Here is a 14,906-nt window from a genome sequence, read left to right as displayed (position 1 = left end):
AAGACTGCCAGCCCAGGAGGAATGGAGAATTACAACCTCACCGCTTAGGAAAGACCCAGCTCTTCCAAAGCCAGCCTCCCTCTTTGTCCTTCTCCTCAGAGCATGTGTAAAAGGAATTCATCTCTTCTCCTGCCTCCTGATAATGGGACCTTTTGGTGGTTTTCTCTGGAAACAGCAAATCCCGTGTTTATGAAAAGTATGAAGCCAGGGCACTTAAACTGGATCCGGTGCCTGGCTTTGCAGTGCTGGAGGAGGCAGCAGCCTCTTTATCCCCTTTTGCTTTGTCCTTTGGAGCAGGCTCAAGGTTGTGCTTCTCTCTGAAGCAAATAAAGACAAATAGGATTTGGTGGATATGGAAAAGGGGAAAAAAAACCCCTCTTGAACAAGCAAGAGATTTACGATTGCTGTTTGCCAATGAAAACACAGTGGGGAGAGTCATCTGCTTGCAATGTAGATGGCTGTAGGCTGGAAAACAAAGCCTGAATTGATTGTCTTCCTCTATAGTCAACAGAGAACAATTGGCACCTGTGGGGATGAGTCACTGCAGCTGAAGACATGGCTCAGAGCGGTGGGATGGGTCTGTCCTGGGATGTGGAGCTGCCCCATGGCTCTGGAGGGACAAGGAAGGTCATTGGTGTGGCTTTGTGGTCTACGTCTTCAGTGCTGGAAGCTGGGCGAGATGCCACCAAGGCCAGGTCTGGTGCTGCTCATCCCTTCCTGGTCCCCCCAGGGACTCTGAGCAATCCGGACCCAGCCCCTCAGAACCATTGCTCTTTTAGGAATTATGCAATCTGGAGAAAAGAAAAGAGAACAACATAAAAGCTAATTATTTTTTTTTCTTTTCCTTTCCTGGCTGCCTGAGTAAGCAGGGATTTGAAATTCCAAGATTTTATTTTCAGTAAAAAACCCTAAAAATATAAATATTTTTGCATGAGATTTACCATTGTGACATTTCCTTCAACTCCAGCACCAGCTTTGTTAAGAAATCCCAGAAGACACAACTCTAATGGGTGATGGAGACAGCTGGTATCCTCCCCATGGCTCGACCAGAGGAAACCACAGTGACCATAGAATCATAGACTGGTTTGGGTTGGAAAGAACCTTAAAATCATCCAGTTCCAACCCCCTGCCATGGGCAGGGACACCTCACACTAAACCATGGCACCCAAGGCTCTGTCCAGCCTGGCCTTGAACACTGCCAGGGATGGAGCATTCACAACCTCCCTGGGCAACCCATTCCAGTGCCTCACCACCCTCACAGGAAAGAACTTCCTCCTTATATCCAATCTTAACTTCCCCTGTTTAAGCTTAGATTTAAACCAGCTTAAACTCCTTGTCCTATCACTGCAGTCCCTAATGAAGAGTCCCTCTCCAGCATCCTTGTAGCCCCCTTCAGATACTGGAAGCTGCTCTGAGGTCTCCACGCAGCTTCTCTTCTCCAGGCTGAACAGCCCCAAAGCTCCCAGCCCAAACTGCTGGTTTTATGTCACTCCTTGTCTTTTGTGGTAGAAACAGTAGAACTCAACATGAAAACGTGCAACTGAGCGAGCACTGTTTGCAGCTATTCTTGTTTTAGCCAAATCAAACATGCTAGTGGCATTATTGTTATAATTGCTATTATTGCTATTATCATTGTTGTGATTATCAGTGCAATACTATTGTTATAATATTATTGTTATAATATCGTTGTGATTATTAGTGCAATACTATTGCTATAATATTATTGTTATAATATCATTGTTGTGATTATTAGTGCAGTTATTACTGACCTTCTTTCCTATCTTTTCCCTCTGAAAAATGAGGATAAAGCAATCAGACCAACCCCCTCTCTTGCCCAGGTAGTCCTTGCTTTTTGTGTGGCACTTGATCAGTTTTTCCAGCTACAGCTGAGATTGTTTTTCTGCCTTGATGAAACAAAGGATATGAACTTTAAAGCCCTCTTCACATTGGCCAAGTTGGAAACTCAACGTTTCTCTCAGTGAAGTGAAAAAGAAGACTGAAACCCCCCCAAATACCTGAGATTCAAATTGGCTGGAAAATGAATAAATAACAATAAGATAAACCCCCACTTAATAAAATCACAGCTAAACTTGATTAAACTTCTTTAAACCATCATAAACTTTAACAGGGATAACTCAAAACGTTAATGTTCAAAGCAAAACATTTCAAACCCCTTTACAAATTGTTCACAGGCAAGTTCTGAAACAAAAGGAAATGGTTGAAGGTTTCAGTTTTGTTAAAATATTTTGACTTTCCCTGGTGCCATTTGCCCAAGCTGTGACAGGCTGCATTATTTAGGGTAATGCCTGAGGATCCAGCACCGATGGGATGATGCTGCAGCACCTCGGTGCCAAGGGGAAGCCTACACAGCTTCTCTGGGCACCCTGTGCCAGCCTCTCAGCACCCTCCCAGGGAAGAGCTTCTGCCTAAGAGCTCATCTCAGTCTCCCCTCTGGCAGGTTCAAGCCATTCCCCTTGGCCTGTCCCTGCATCCCTTGTCCCAAGCCCCTCTCCAGCTTTCCTGCAGCCCCTTCAGGCACTGGAGCTGCTCTCAGGTCTCCCCTTCAGGAGCCTTCTCTTGTCCAGGCTGCCCCAGCCCAGCTCTCTCAGCCTGGCTCCAGAGCAGAGCTGCTCCAGCCCTCGCAGCATCTCCATGGCCTCCTCTGGCCTCGCTCCAACAGCTCCACGTCCCTCTTGTGCTGCTGCCCCAGAGCTGGACACAAGGGGACAATCCCCTCCCTTGACTTGCTGCTCATCTGCTCTTCAACTCCAGTTCAGGGCGTCCTTTTGTCCCCATCCCATGATCCTGACGGAGCAGGAAGGCATGGGCTCGCTGTGGACCTCCCTGCCAGAACCACCCAGTGGACTCAGTGGCAAGGGAAAAGCCTGGTCTATGTTGGCAGCAAGAGAATGAGAACAAGGCAAAGAGGGGATGAGGATGGGCAAGGAAAGCGGAGATTTATTGCCGACAGAGTTAAACAGTTGAGACCTTCCCAGCAGCTCCTCACCAGCCCATTCCAGCGCAGTAAATCATCCAAACCTTGACGGGAAGAGAGTTGCCAACTTGGACAAAAGACTAATTGCCACGATAGGAGTCCAGTTGCTCCAGCTGGGATTTGGGGTAATGGAAGTCGGGTCTGCGTTTACGTGGATGGGGTGCCAAGTTAATGCATGACTGAAGTTCTACGCTGAGCTCCTTTATGAGGTCCATGCTCCTGCTGATGGCCTGCCAACACCACCAGCACCCGGACCTCCAAAAGGAGAGCAGGGGGGGCCTGAACCCTGGAGTGTTTTACAGGAACAATAAAACCCCCAAATGAAGAAAAGAAAACGGATACCCATGGCTTTGATCAATGTGAAAGCCACGAACACACATCTTGGTGGCTCCTAGAGGAGGACCTAGAAGAGGGAAAGCATTGAGGGGCTGATGGAGAGAAGGGTTTTGATCCCTGGTAGCAAAAAGCTGCTGTGAAGAGGTGCAAAATGTTGCTGGAGGAAGATAAAAGGGGGCAGATACCACCCAGGACAGACCCTGCTGCTGCAGACAGTGATTGCAGCCTTGGCAAAGCCTTATGGTGCTTCCCACTGGGGCAAGAGGTGGCCTGGGCCTCTCTGGTGTCTGAGCTTTGCTTGGGAGGGGGATATCAGAGACCTGAGATGCAGAAACAACAGGAGACAGCAGAAGGAGGGAGAGGAGACTCCCCAGGGATGCTCACCTGGGGCAGGAACAAGCCCTGGCTCAGGGCTCCCATCCCCAGTCCAAAATGATTTGAGAGGTGGGATGTCTGGTTCTCATTAGCTGCTCTGTGGTCTAATAAGAACAAATCCATTTCTGTGTGGTTTAATTTCCAACAAAAATATTCTTTCTTTTCTTTCTCTTCTCCCCTTTTCCTTCCTTTTCCCTTCCCCTCCTTCCCTTTCCCCTCCTTCCCTTTCCCCTTCCCCTCTTTCCCTTTCCCCTTCCCCTCCTCTTTCTCCATCTTTTCCGTTTCTCCTTCTTTTCCCTTTCCTTCCCATTTCCCTTTCCTGCTCTTTACCTTTCCCCTTCCATCCCCCTTTTTTTGCTTTTCCTTTCTTTTTCCCTTTCCCTTTCACCTCCCTTTTCCTTCTCCTTTTTCCTTTCCTCTTATCCTCTTCTTAGAGACCCTCTCCCAACATCCATAGCCCAAAGCGAACAGCCCTGGGTCAGTCTGGGGGAACCAGGATGGATGACCAGGCTCAAGGAGAACATCATAAGCAGAGGATCAGGCCCTGCAGAGCAAAGCACTCTTTCAAGCTCCCAGAGCCTTGTGATTGCACAAGGACCACAGCTTTGGTGATGTGCTGAAGGTGTTTCTGCCACTCCTCCACCTTTCCCAGCACTGCAGCACCACCGATTGTCAATGGTGGCTTCTTCCCTTTGCCTTGTTGCTTCTCTTCATTGCTTCCAGTGTTCAAGGCCGGCTTGGACAGAGCCTTGGGTGACATGGTGTAGGGTGAGGTGTCCTTGCCATGGCAGGGGTTGGAACTGGATGATCTTCAGGTCCTTTCCAACCCAAACCGTTCTATGATTCTCTTATTCATCCAGGGGATGGAGCCAACGTGGTGTCATGCCAGAGAGGGTAATTCCAGGACCCTCACCAGGCCACTGCCTTTGTTTTGCACATCTACCACGGTCCCCTCTTCAGCAGGGAGCTGGTCTGGAGCGGGTTCACCACTGCTGAATGCCCCGTGCCCGTTTCACCACCTGGGTTGGTGTTCTGTCTGTCAGGTCTGCACCAAAACACTTCATCCCCGGAGCGATCATCACAGCTTGGCTGCTGTGTGATGCCAGGGCTCTCTGCTACCTTCTGTTCTGCCAAAACCCAGCTCAGCAGCTTCTCAGCTGCTCATCACCAGGAGCTGGCAGGGTCTGACAGGGAGGCAGCTCACCCTGTCTGGTCTCCAGCTCTTAAATACCTCTGAAAGCAGATTTGACTTGACCCCAAATATAGAGCATGTAAATGGAAGCACAGAATCCATCACTACAGATGACAAAACACCCTTGTTGGCTTGACCATGATGGGAACGTACCTCATTGGCACGGTCCGGCCATCCCCATGCTCCTGTGTGTGGTACCCACATGGGCTGGGCTGTGGTGCTAAGCCCAAGCACTACAAGTGGGAAAGGCATTCCCACTGTTTCCCACTGCAAACACACTGGGAGCACATGGAAATAGTCACTGGAGGGGTCAAAGAGTAGATGGCAGCTTGCACAAGAGCCTCAGAGTCTGAACTCCTTTATGGCTCCTTGGAGCAGCTCAGGCTCACGACTGATGAATTCCCCCCATCCCTCCTGGAGTGTAAATCTCAGCCAGTGCCAGGCAAAACACTGGGATTTGCCTGGATTCTTCTTTCTTTTTTTGGTGGCAAATTTGGTGAAAATTTGGTAAACTATGGACTTTTTGTGACTAGGGTTTTGTGCCACCAGACTGCTTCAAAATAAGCCGAGAAAAGACAAAGAAGCCCAGTTGAAAATGTGGAATTACTTTGCTTCGACCTTTTTGGGAACAAAACATTTTGCTGTCCCGATGTGAAGCAAGTCCCTGTTTTGAAATTTCCTCCAAGTTATTTTAAGCACAAAAAAAAAAAAAAAAAAAGAAGAAATGAAGAAAAAGCTGTCCTGAGATTGAAAGGAAAACATTTCATTTCTAGGAGAATTCATTTGAAAGGGGGGGGGTTTAGAGCTGCTGCTGAACTGGAAAATTCATTATTTTTTTGACTTGCCTGGTTGTCCCTGTGGGAAAACAGGGGCCAGGGACATGAATCAATTCATGCAGTGACTGTCAGAGCTGGGACTTGAGCTCATGTTGTCGAAATCCTTGTTAAATGCATCAGCTGGGAATACATGGGTTTGATCCATGGATTAAGCTCGGAGGTGAGGCATTGCCCTGCTGTCCTCACCAGGCTGCTTGGCACGTCTTGCTCTTCAGCTCTTTTGGGGTGAATAGAACCCCTGAGGTCAAGCTGTGTCACCTGAAATATGGGGGGGTTCAGTTCTGCTCCCCTGCCTCCTTATATAACAATCATAATCATAATGATAACGATGACAATAATAATAATAATAATAATAATTAATAATAATAATAATAATAATAATAATAATATTGGGATCCTGAGAACTTTAAAAACCTGATAATCATTTCCATCCCATTCAGTAACTCAGAATAATAATGATCACCATCATGCTGATGGCTCTGGGACATTGGCCTTGGCCTGTGAGGATGTTCCAAATTCATTGGAACCATATAGCACATTAGGGAATGTTTCCTTGGCGTTCCCCAGCAGCTTCAATGGGAGCCCTGTAATGGGGTGACCTGACAGGAGGATGGAGCCAGGAGGGGCCTGGGCTCTGCTCCCAAGGAACAAGGGATGGGACAAGAGGAAATGGCCTCAAGCTGCACCAGGGCAGGTTTAGATGGAGCTGAGGAACAATTCCTGCTCCAGAGGGTGCTCAGGCATTGGAACAGGCTGCCCAGGGCAGGGCTGCAGGCACCATCCCTGAATGTGTTTAATAGACATATGGATGTGGCCCTCAGTGCCATGGGGCAGTGGTGGCCTTGGCAGTGCTGGGAATGGTTGCACTTGATCATCTTTAAGCTCTTTTCCAACCTCAATGAATCCGATTCCAACTCCTTCCATGCAGGGTCACACATACACACACTCACACGCATACACATTCATTGCTTTCCCTCTCGGATGTGGGAGCCAAGGTCCTCCCTGAGGTCCTTGGGGATGCTCAAGGGGAAATTCAGTTCTGCACCCGCCACAGGTAGATTATGAATGGGAGGACCCAGCCCAGCAGCCCCTGTATTAGTGAGTGTGATATTAAAGTCAGCATATTTCACACACTGTTCTGGAACGTGCCGCGGGCTCTGCGTTTTAATTTGGAATGCTGTGTGAATATTGGAAGGTTGGGAAGAGGTGTGTGCTTTGGCCCTTGAGAAGGTGTGGGAGAGAGCCTGAGATCTCATGGGAAGCCCATGAGCTGGACTTCTCAGCTCCAGCTACCAGTAACAAAGCGGGTACGAGCAAGCTGTGAACAGCCTTCACTGGGTTCATTTACCCCTCTGAAACCCCTGTTTCTGGGCTGTTGCACCCTCTGCTTACGATCATCAGCTCACATTATCCAGGTAAGTTTGCAACCACGAGGGCAAGAAACACGGGAAGTGGCACAATCCTTGGGCAATGAGGTTTTAAGGCGTGTGAAAGTCCTCAGAGGCTCTCTACAGAGTTAAATGTTCTCAGTTCACTCACTGGGTAGGGAAATGGGAGTTACCTTCATATAGGAAGATGCTGCGAGGGCTGGAGCAGCTCTGCTCTGGAGCCAGGCTGAGAGAGCTGGGCTGGGGCAGCCTGGACAAGAGAAGGCTCCTGAAGGGGAGACCTGAGAGCAGATCCAGTGCCTGAAGGGGCTGCAGGAAAGCTGGAGAGGGGCTTGGGACAAGGGATGTAGGGACAGGCCAAGGGGAATGGCTTTAACCTGCCAGAGGGGAGACTGAGCTGAGCTCTTAGGCAGAGGCTCTTCCCTGGGAGGGTGCTGAGGCGCTGGCACAGGGTGCCCAGAGAAGCTGTGGCTGCCCCATCCCTGGCAGTGCTCAAGGCCAGGTTGGAATGTGAGTAGAAATGGCTTGAGAACGTGAATCAGGAAAACTGCTGTTTGTAAGCCACAGGTTTTGATACCTAAATTACTTTGCTGGAAGCTGTGGCCTTCACTTTGGTATCTGCTACCCTTACAACTGCAGTTCCTCCACTCAGATGCTTTGCCTGTTGATTCTGCAATTTGGGGCAGAGTAGCTCCATCTCCAAACCTGTACAGGCTCTTGCTCTAGTGACATTTGATGCTGGGTGGCCCTGAAGGCAATACATTTAATTCATACAATTCACAATGAAATAAATCTCAGGGAAGACGCAGCATTTCTTAGATGGCAGAAACCTCCAGCAATGACTCTTCGATGGGCTGTCGTTTATGGTGTGTTTATTTGATTTTTAACCACAAATATATTTGTCATGTCCTAAACACAGGCTCATTTCAGCTGCTGTGTGGTAGTTATCTACCAGTTGAGCTCATTCATGTTATTCTTCTTATATGTTCTAACTTAAATCCGAGCTCTCCCAGGTGTAGGTACAAAAGTCCGGACCTCAAAGAGCTTGCAGGTCCACTCAGAGGAGACAGATGGAGATGAACCAAGGCAATAAGGAACAAGGGGGCTTGACAGTGGTCATTCAGGCACAGTTAGCAGCAAAGATGGGGCAAGTCTTGTGACTGCCTGGCCTGTTTCCCTCTGCAGCAATCAGATCGCTGACTGTAACACCGTGACAATGAGAACCGAGCTGTCGGAGCATTCCCAACACCCAAAAATACCACCTCTCCAGAGGCTGGGATGGGGCAGCAAACCATCCATCATGTCAGCACGCCTCGGCCCAGCTCCTCCTGGTGCTGGGGAGCACGGCAAGGCTGGAAAGTCTCATAGCTCTGGCCCCAGTGTGCAGGGGGGCGGTGGTGGCACATCTGGATGCACTTGGGGCTGGTGCAGTGGCAGCTGGGTGAGGCGCAGCCGCCAAAGCCGGTAGGGTCACCCCTTATCTGGAACCAATTTCTGAGGGATTCTTCTGCATGCATTTGAGACCAAAGTCTGCTTGGCACCTTCTCTCCTGGTTTCCCCTTACAGCTGGGCTTCGATTCCTTACACAGCCTGGTCCCCAGGAGGCTTAAAAATAGACGCTGTAAAAAGAGCCGCACGCGGCTCTTCCAAGGGCTTTGCTGAAGGGAAGGAAGGGAAATCTGCTCTTCTTGGAGCAAGGAATGGGAGAATTCACTGCGGGAAAGAGGTGGGAACAGACTGTGCTTACCCATGTAAGCCCCATCGCTGCCAGCTCGAGCGGTGCTGGCGGTTCCTTGGTACAACAGCTGGGAGACAGGCACCCAAAAGCAGAGAGGTGGCCAAGCAGAACACGGCCCAGATACAGAAAAGGAGCTCAGTTTCTGCAGCCAGACTCGGTTTATGTCAAAATAGCTGATTTGTAAGATTGAAACTGCTCGGGTTTCTCATGGCACAGACTCCTTAGCACCAAAAAGTAGGTCGTTTCACCCAGCCTCAAACATCTACAGGGCAGATGGCCCCATGTGATGCTCCCTGGGCTCCTCCTCCAGCCGGTGGAGAGGTGATGCCCCCTGATGTGGTTCTGAAGAGTTCAGTTACCATCACGTGAAGCTCAGCAGCTCCATAGCATTAGCAAGCCCTGAGCATCACTTTAACAGCAGGAACAACCCTCCAGGTCATACCCATACCCATTTTAGGAGCAGGGGGACTGGACTTGCTCCAGCAGCTCCATGTCCCTCTTGTGTTGTTGCCCCAGAGCTGGATCAGGGCTGCAGGGGGGGTTCTGGGCTCGAGCACACACTGAAGCAGGTCATGGGGAGCTTCTCCTGACCCAACACCCCCAAGTCCTCCTCTCAATCCCTTCATCCAACAGCCTGTGTTGATACCAGGGGTTGCCCAACCCAGATTCTACCTGGTGACCCTGTGCAATTCCTCTATGTGGTCCTAAGCACCTTTTGGAGCCCCTGCTGCTGCTTCTGTGATGATGCTATTCTCCATACCCCAGCTTATGGTCTTGAAGATGGATCAGGATGGTCAGGACAAGCTTGTGTGCAGGTCAGGAACAGAGAGTTTCCAGACCAAGGGTGTGACACATGACTGAGGGCTCTTCCAGGCTCAGATATTCCCTATTTCCCAAGTTCTGTGGCACGAGTTCTATGGGCCCAAGTCCTTCAGTGTTCTGGTTTATGGGTTATACAGCAAGTGAAGCTCATCACCATGACACAAGGGGGACACAGATCCATTCTCTAGCGAGGGGGTTGTAACACGATTAGGTGGAATACATTGAAAACTCAGAAATTCCATTGCAGACAAGCCTCCCCAGTAGCTGTTCTTCAACTGTTCCTGCCAACACATTCACCCATGGAGGGGGAATGCAAAATCATCCTCACTAAGTGGATTTTATATAGATACTGGAATGCAAACCAAACCGTGCAGAAAGTCTCTGACCGACATTCCCCCAAGGGCTGAGAGCTGCATGGCTGCTGGAGACAGCACAAGAGAAACGTCCCTTCAAACCCCTATCATCCCAGATGAGATATTACCGGTTCTTCAGGGCTCCTTGTAAATCTTAGTGCTCTGGAAGCGAGCACAAGAGCCCGGCCAGCATTTAAGGTCTGTGGCTTGGTAGGTACTGCCAGAGGAATGGGAAAAATGGCACAGAGAGAGAAATCCTCCTCTCCCGAGAGAAGATCAGAGATGGATTTCACCAGAGTGGAACAGGCAGGAGCTGTAGGAGCAGACGTCCCAGGCGAGGCTCATGGGTTTGCTGGTAACTCACTGGGAGTCCCAGTAAAGCTCAGCCCCCAATGTGGAACACACCACAGCGACAAAACCAGCTCTGTCTGCTTGTTGCCAGCTGGGTTTCACCCAGGGACTCCTTTCAGCTCTTCAGGCTTTGGGACAATCCCTCTCAGAGCTTCTGAACAAATGACCTCTCGTGTGATAGCATCTTCTGAGAGAGATCATCTGCCGTGGGCCCTCTGAAGGTGTTTTTAGGCATCATAAGATTGATAAGAGCTGGTTCTGTCTTGTCACAGTCTTTGAGTTGTGATTCTTGGTCCTCCAGGTCCTCACCTGCCCACACCACCTGAATGAAAACCCTTTAAAGGACACACAAAGCATCACAGGTTGGATCTAGAAAGCCACCGGTTGATGCATCTGGAATAGGGCTTTGTGATGTGGTGCTTGAAATAGCAGGGACCAGTCCTTCTGAGAGCAGTGTCCTTCCATTGCTGTTTCTCTGGGACATTCACTGGGTTTGTCTGGGCTGCTTTCACCAGATCTAACATGGATCTGATGGCCTAAATCTCACAACAGTCTTCAGGTGCATGAACAAGCTTTCACGCTTGGTAGAATGCCTTTAAATTCAGTGCACAGAATGCTTTGATCAAATCCCAGTGGATAACACAGGGATTTCTTCTGGAAGGGATCCATGACCATCCTCTGCTTCACATCATCCCTGTGACTTCCCCATGAACTGGGCAGATCCAGAGCCGGTTTTTAAGGGTGCTCCTGGAGGGAATTCATGGCAGCCTGGCCTCCAGTCTGCTCAGGGGCACCACTTACACAGCCCTGGTCATACAATCTGCTTTTGGTCACAATGAAAGGGGAAATACTGGGCTAAAAGACATTCCACACTTACCTTTATGGTGCTTCAGATCCTGGTGTCCAGAAAAGAGACTTCAGGTACTCGGGATTCTTTTGGAATATTGATCCAACTACATGGACTGCCTCAGTTTTTTCATTTTCTAAAAGCACCTGAACTTCCCCTGTTTCAGTCTGAACCCACCACTCCTTGTCCTGATGAAGAGTCCCTCTCCAGCATCCTTGTAGCCCCCTTCAGACACTGGAAGCTGCTCTGAGGTCTCCACGCAGCTTCTCTTTGCCAGGCTGAACAGCCTCAGTGTTCTCAGCCTGGCTCCATACAGGAAGTGCTCCAGCCCCCGAGCATCCTTGTGGCCTCCTCTGGTCCATGTCCTTCTGTTAAGGACACCAGAAATGTTCACAGTGCTGCAAGCGGGGTCTCACAAGAGCAGAGGGGACCCAGCAAACCCCTTACAGCCACCTGAAGTCTCTGCGAGGTGGCATTATCCCGGTGGTCGCCAGAGTTTAAGGCTCCTGAGTGCCCACAGGACTTCTCAACACAGTCCCCCTTCCTGTCCAGTTTGCTCTTGCGAAGGGGAGCTGCTGACTGGGAGTTAAAATGATGGGCTCTAATGATGCCAAGAGGCAACTGAGAAAATACCCTCTCTCCCTTCTCTTCCCTCCCAAAGCTTTTTCATGTCCCTCTGTTTATTCCTTCCCGATGAATGCTCATTAGCAGCATTGTTAGCAGCTGTTGGCAAAGGCCATTGTTTGTCAATTTGCAGCAGGGGCTTGAAGATGGGAATGAAAAGCAGTGCCTGGCTTTGATTTAAATCACAGCCGCAAGGCATCTGCGCCTCTGGGTACAGTAGGCAGCCGCTGGTGTAGAGGGTTTAAGTTTCAAAACAGGCTCGAGGTGCAGCAAGCTTTGGAGGCCTGCTTGAAATTTTACCCCCCTCCATCCCCTCCGAGAAAGAGAAGAATGTGCTCTCAAAGTAATAGTGATTTCATGTGAAAGGCCAGATCCAGGCCAGACAACCTGTGGCAAGGGGTAGCTTTAATTGTGTACGGTAATGGTGTTTTAAATGCGTTCCTTTTCCCTTTTCTCCTCTTCCTTTTCTCCCCTGGAGGGTTGTAGCTTGTGAATACTCACAGTTGGATACCATGGGAATCTGGCCCACTTTGGAGCCTGGGTGCCATTCCCTGCTGCTCCATAAATACCTGTTGCAAGGTAAATTATGGGGTCAAGTTGCTCAAGAGGCAGGTTGAGATGATTCCCACCTTCCAGCTGTTTCCTATGCCCTGAGCATAACCTCTGGGAAGAAGAAAGAGGAAACAAAGGGAAGAAAAAGGAAAAAAGGAAGAGAATAATAGAGAGAAACCTCATCTTTTCTCGTAATAAAGTGAGTGAAATATTAAATCATCACAGAACCATCATCATTAACAGGCTTGCTCAGGGCTGCCTTCATCACTGATGGAGCTTAGGATGGATTTGAGGTCTGTGTGTTCCTGTATTAATACCTCACCCTGTACTGTCCTTGCCTTGAAAGAAAACCCAAATCCTGAAGAATAAATGAAATGGAAGTGCTGGAAATCAGCCTGCTCTAGTGGAAGGCGTTCCTGTGCATGGTGGGGGGGTTAGAACTGGGTGATCTCTAAGGTCCCTTCCAACACAATCCATCCCATGATTCCATTATTCTGTGATCCTATGATTCTACCTCTTTCCTTCATGAAGGCAGTCAGTGTTTCACATCTCCCTTCATGAGTTATAAATCCGCATCCCACTTCAGGACCTGACTTCACCACCCGGGAAGTGAAGTCCAACAGTGCTCAATGCCATGCCCCACCTTCAATCCCATGCCCTTAAAGTGCTCATGCATGTAAATTGAGTTTAAAAATAGAGATTATGCCCCATAATGTCACATAAATCACTTAGGACAATAGACACAGAGGAGCAGAGCAAAGGTGAGTCTCTCCTTAAGGATCTTTGGTGTGAACAGTTGTGCAATGCTTAAAACTCCAGATCTGAGATGGGTTTAACAAGGAAGCTATTTATAGCCCTGCAATAGCACAGCCATGGTTGGGGATCGTCTGTTCGTGCTGGATGTTGCCTTTAAAAAAGCAGAACCTCTTTCTATCTGAGCTTCTATCTGGAATTTGATTTTTTGGCTAAAAAAGCAGGTTTCTTGACAGTGTTTTAATGCTTACTTGACCCAAATCCAACTTCACTTCATCTTGGCTTCCTCAGTCAGAGTTTTCCCCTCTCTGCTCTGTTTTATATGGTTTCCATGCCCTGACACGACCCCCATTAATTGCAGTTTGTCTGAAGACAAGAGCTCCTCTGGCTTTTTTCACCTTTTCCCCCTCCAAACCTCTGTTTCTGGGCTCATAATTTTTTTACGAGTGAAGTGATTTCTGGTGCCCGATTTGCCAGCTCCAGCCGTTATTTCCATGGTGGGGTTTTATGGCCAGGGAAGGTAAACAACTAACAGTTGTTGCCATATAGGCCACAGGCCCCCTCTCTGGTTTAGTCTTTACCTCCGAGCCTGGCTTCTGTTTGCCTCATGTCCCGTGGCCATATGGAAGGGATGTGGATGCCAAACCGCTTCCAATCCCTGCTTTGCTGGTGCTGCACGCAGGCAAGGTGTGCGCTTGTGAATGGAAGGAAAAGAAGGGTTATTCTGGGGCAAAGTCTCCACATTTGGGGGTTAATTTGCTTGATGAGCTATGTGCCCTTGCTGGTGTGAGAGCGATGAGCCTGGGATGTGCTGTGCCACCAGGACAACCTCATCTCCTACCTGTTGTAGGTGATAACCAGCCTGGCTTAAAGGCATGAATTCCCGTCTGTGTCCCACTCCTTCTCTGCTTTTCCCATGGAATCTTTCTTCCAGGCACTAAGGCTCTTCTCCTTTTGCACTAGAGTTTAGCCTGGAAGGGTGTTTTCCATCATCCAAAATCACAGAGGCTCCGGGTTGTCCTCAATGGGAGCTAGGTTCAGCTCTTGGCTCTGCCATCGCTGTTCTTTTCCTGACCTACCGTGCAAGGAACATACTGTTTAGGTTCATTGCAGCTAAACAAAAAAGGCAGGATAAGCCAGTTTAATGCCACTTAATCCAGTGGAAATACAGTCATTATTGTCACATAAAGAGCACGTTCAGCTCCCGTCATGCTGCCATCAGAAAGCTTTCAGGCAGGGAATTTTCAATACTATGATTAAGGAAAGGGAGGGGGGGAGAAAAAAAAAGAAGGAAAAATCCATCATTTGCTGCTGTTACAGCATCTTGAATAGGTTTTTTGGAGTGACTGATACGTCCAAGAATCTCCCGTCTAACCACAGCCTTTTTCACATTTCATCTGTGCATGATTTCTGACCTTTCTGGAGGGTTTGGCATTTGCTCCACAGCAGTTTGGACTCTGGCTGCTGCAATGCAGTGATGAAGGTGATCGGCTGTGCACAAGGCTGAGTGCCACCATGGGAAACGTGTCACTGCAAGCAGGAATGAATCGCGGGTACCACGGCTCAATGACCTTGGTGTTCGTCTGCTGAGCCCCTTGCATTGTCACAGAGGTATGGAACAAGGATGCTGAGCCAGGTTCAGATGGTCCCCACCACTTTGGCAGGAGGAAGGAGCTGGGAAGACTTCATTCCAAAGGGGACCACAACTGGATGGGTCCAGTGGTGCTTGAAATAACCCTGTCCC

The sequence above is a fragment of the Pezoporus wallicus genome, unplaced genomic scaffold, assembly GCF_028554395.1.
Source record: "Pezoporus wallicus isolate ANWC-B61680 ecotype Strahan unplaced genomic scaffold, APGP_CSIRO_Pwel_v1 contig_8837, whole genome shotgun sequence".
Lineage (NCBI taxonomy): Eukaryota > Metazoa > Chordata > Aves > Psittaciformes > Psittacidae > Pezoporus > Pezoporus wallicus.
Note: the sequence above shows the minus strand (reverse complement) of the source record.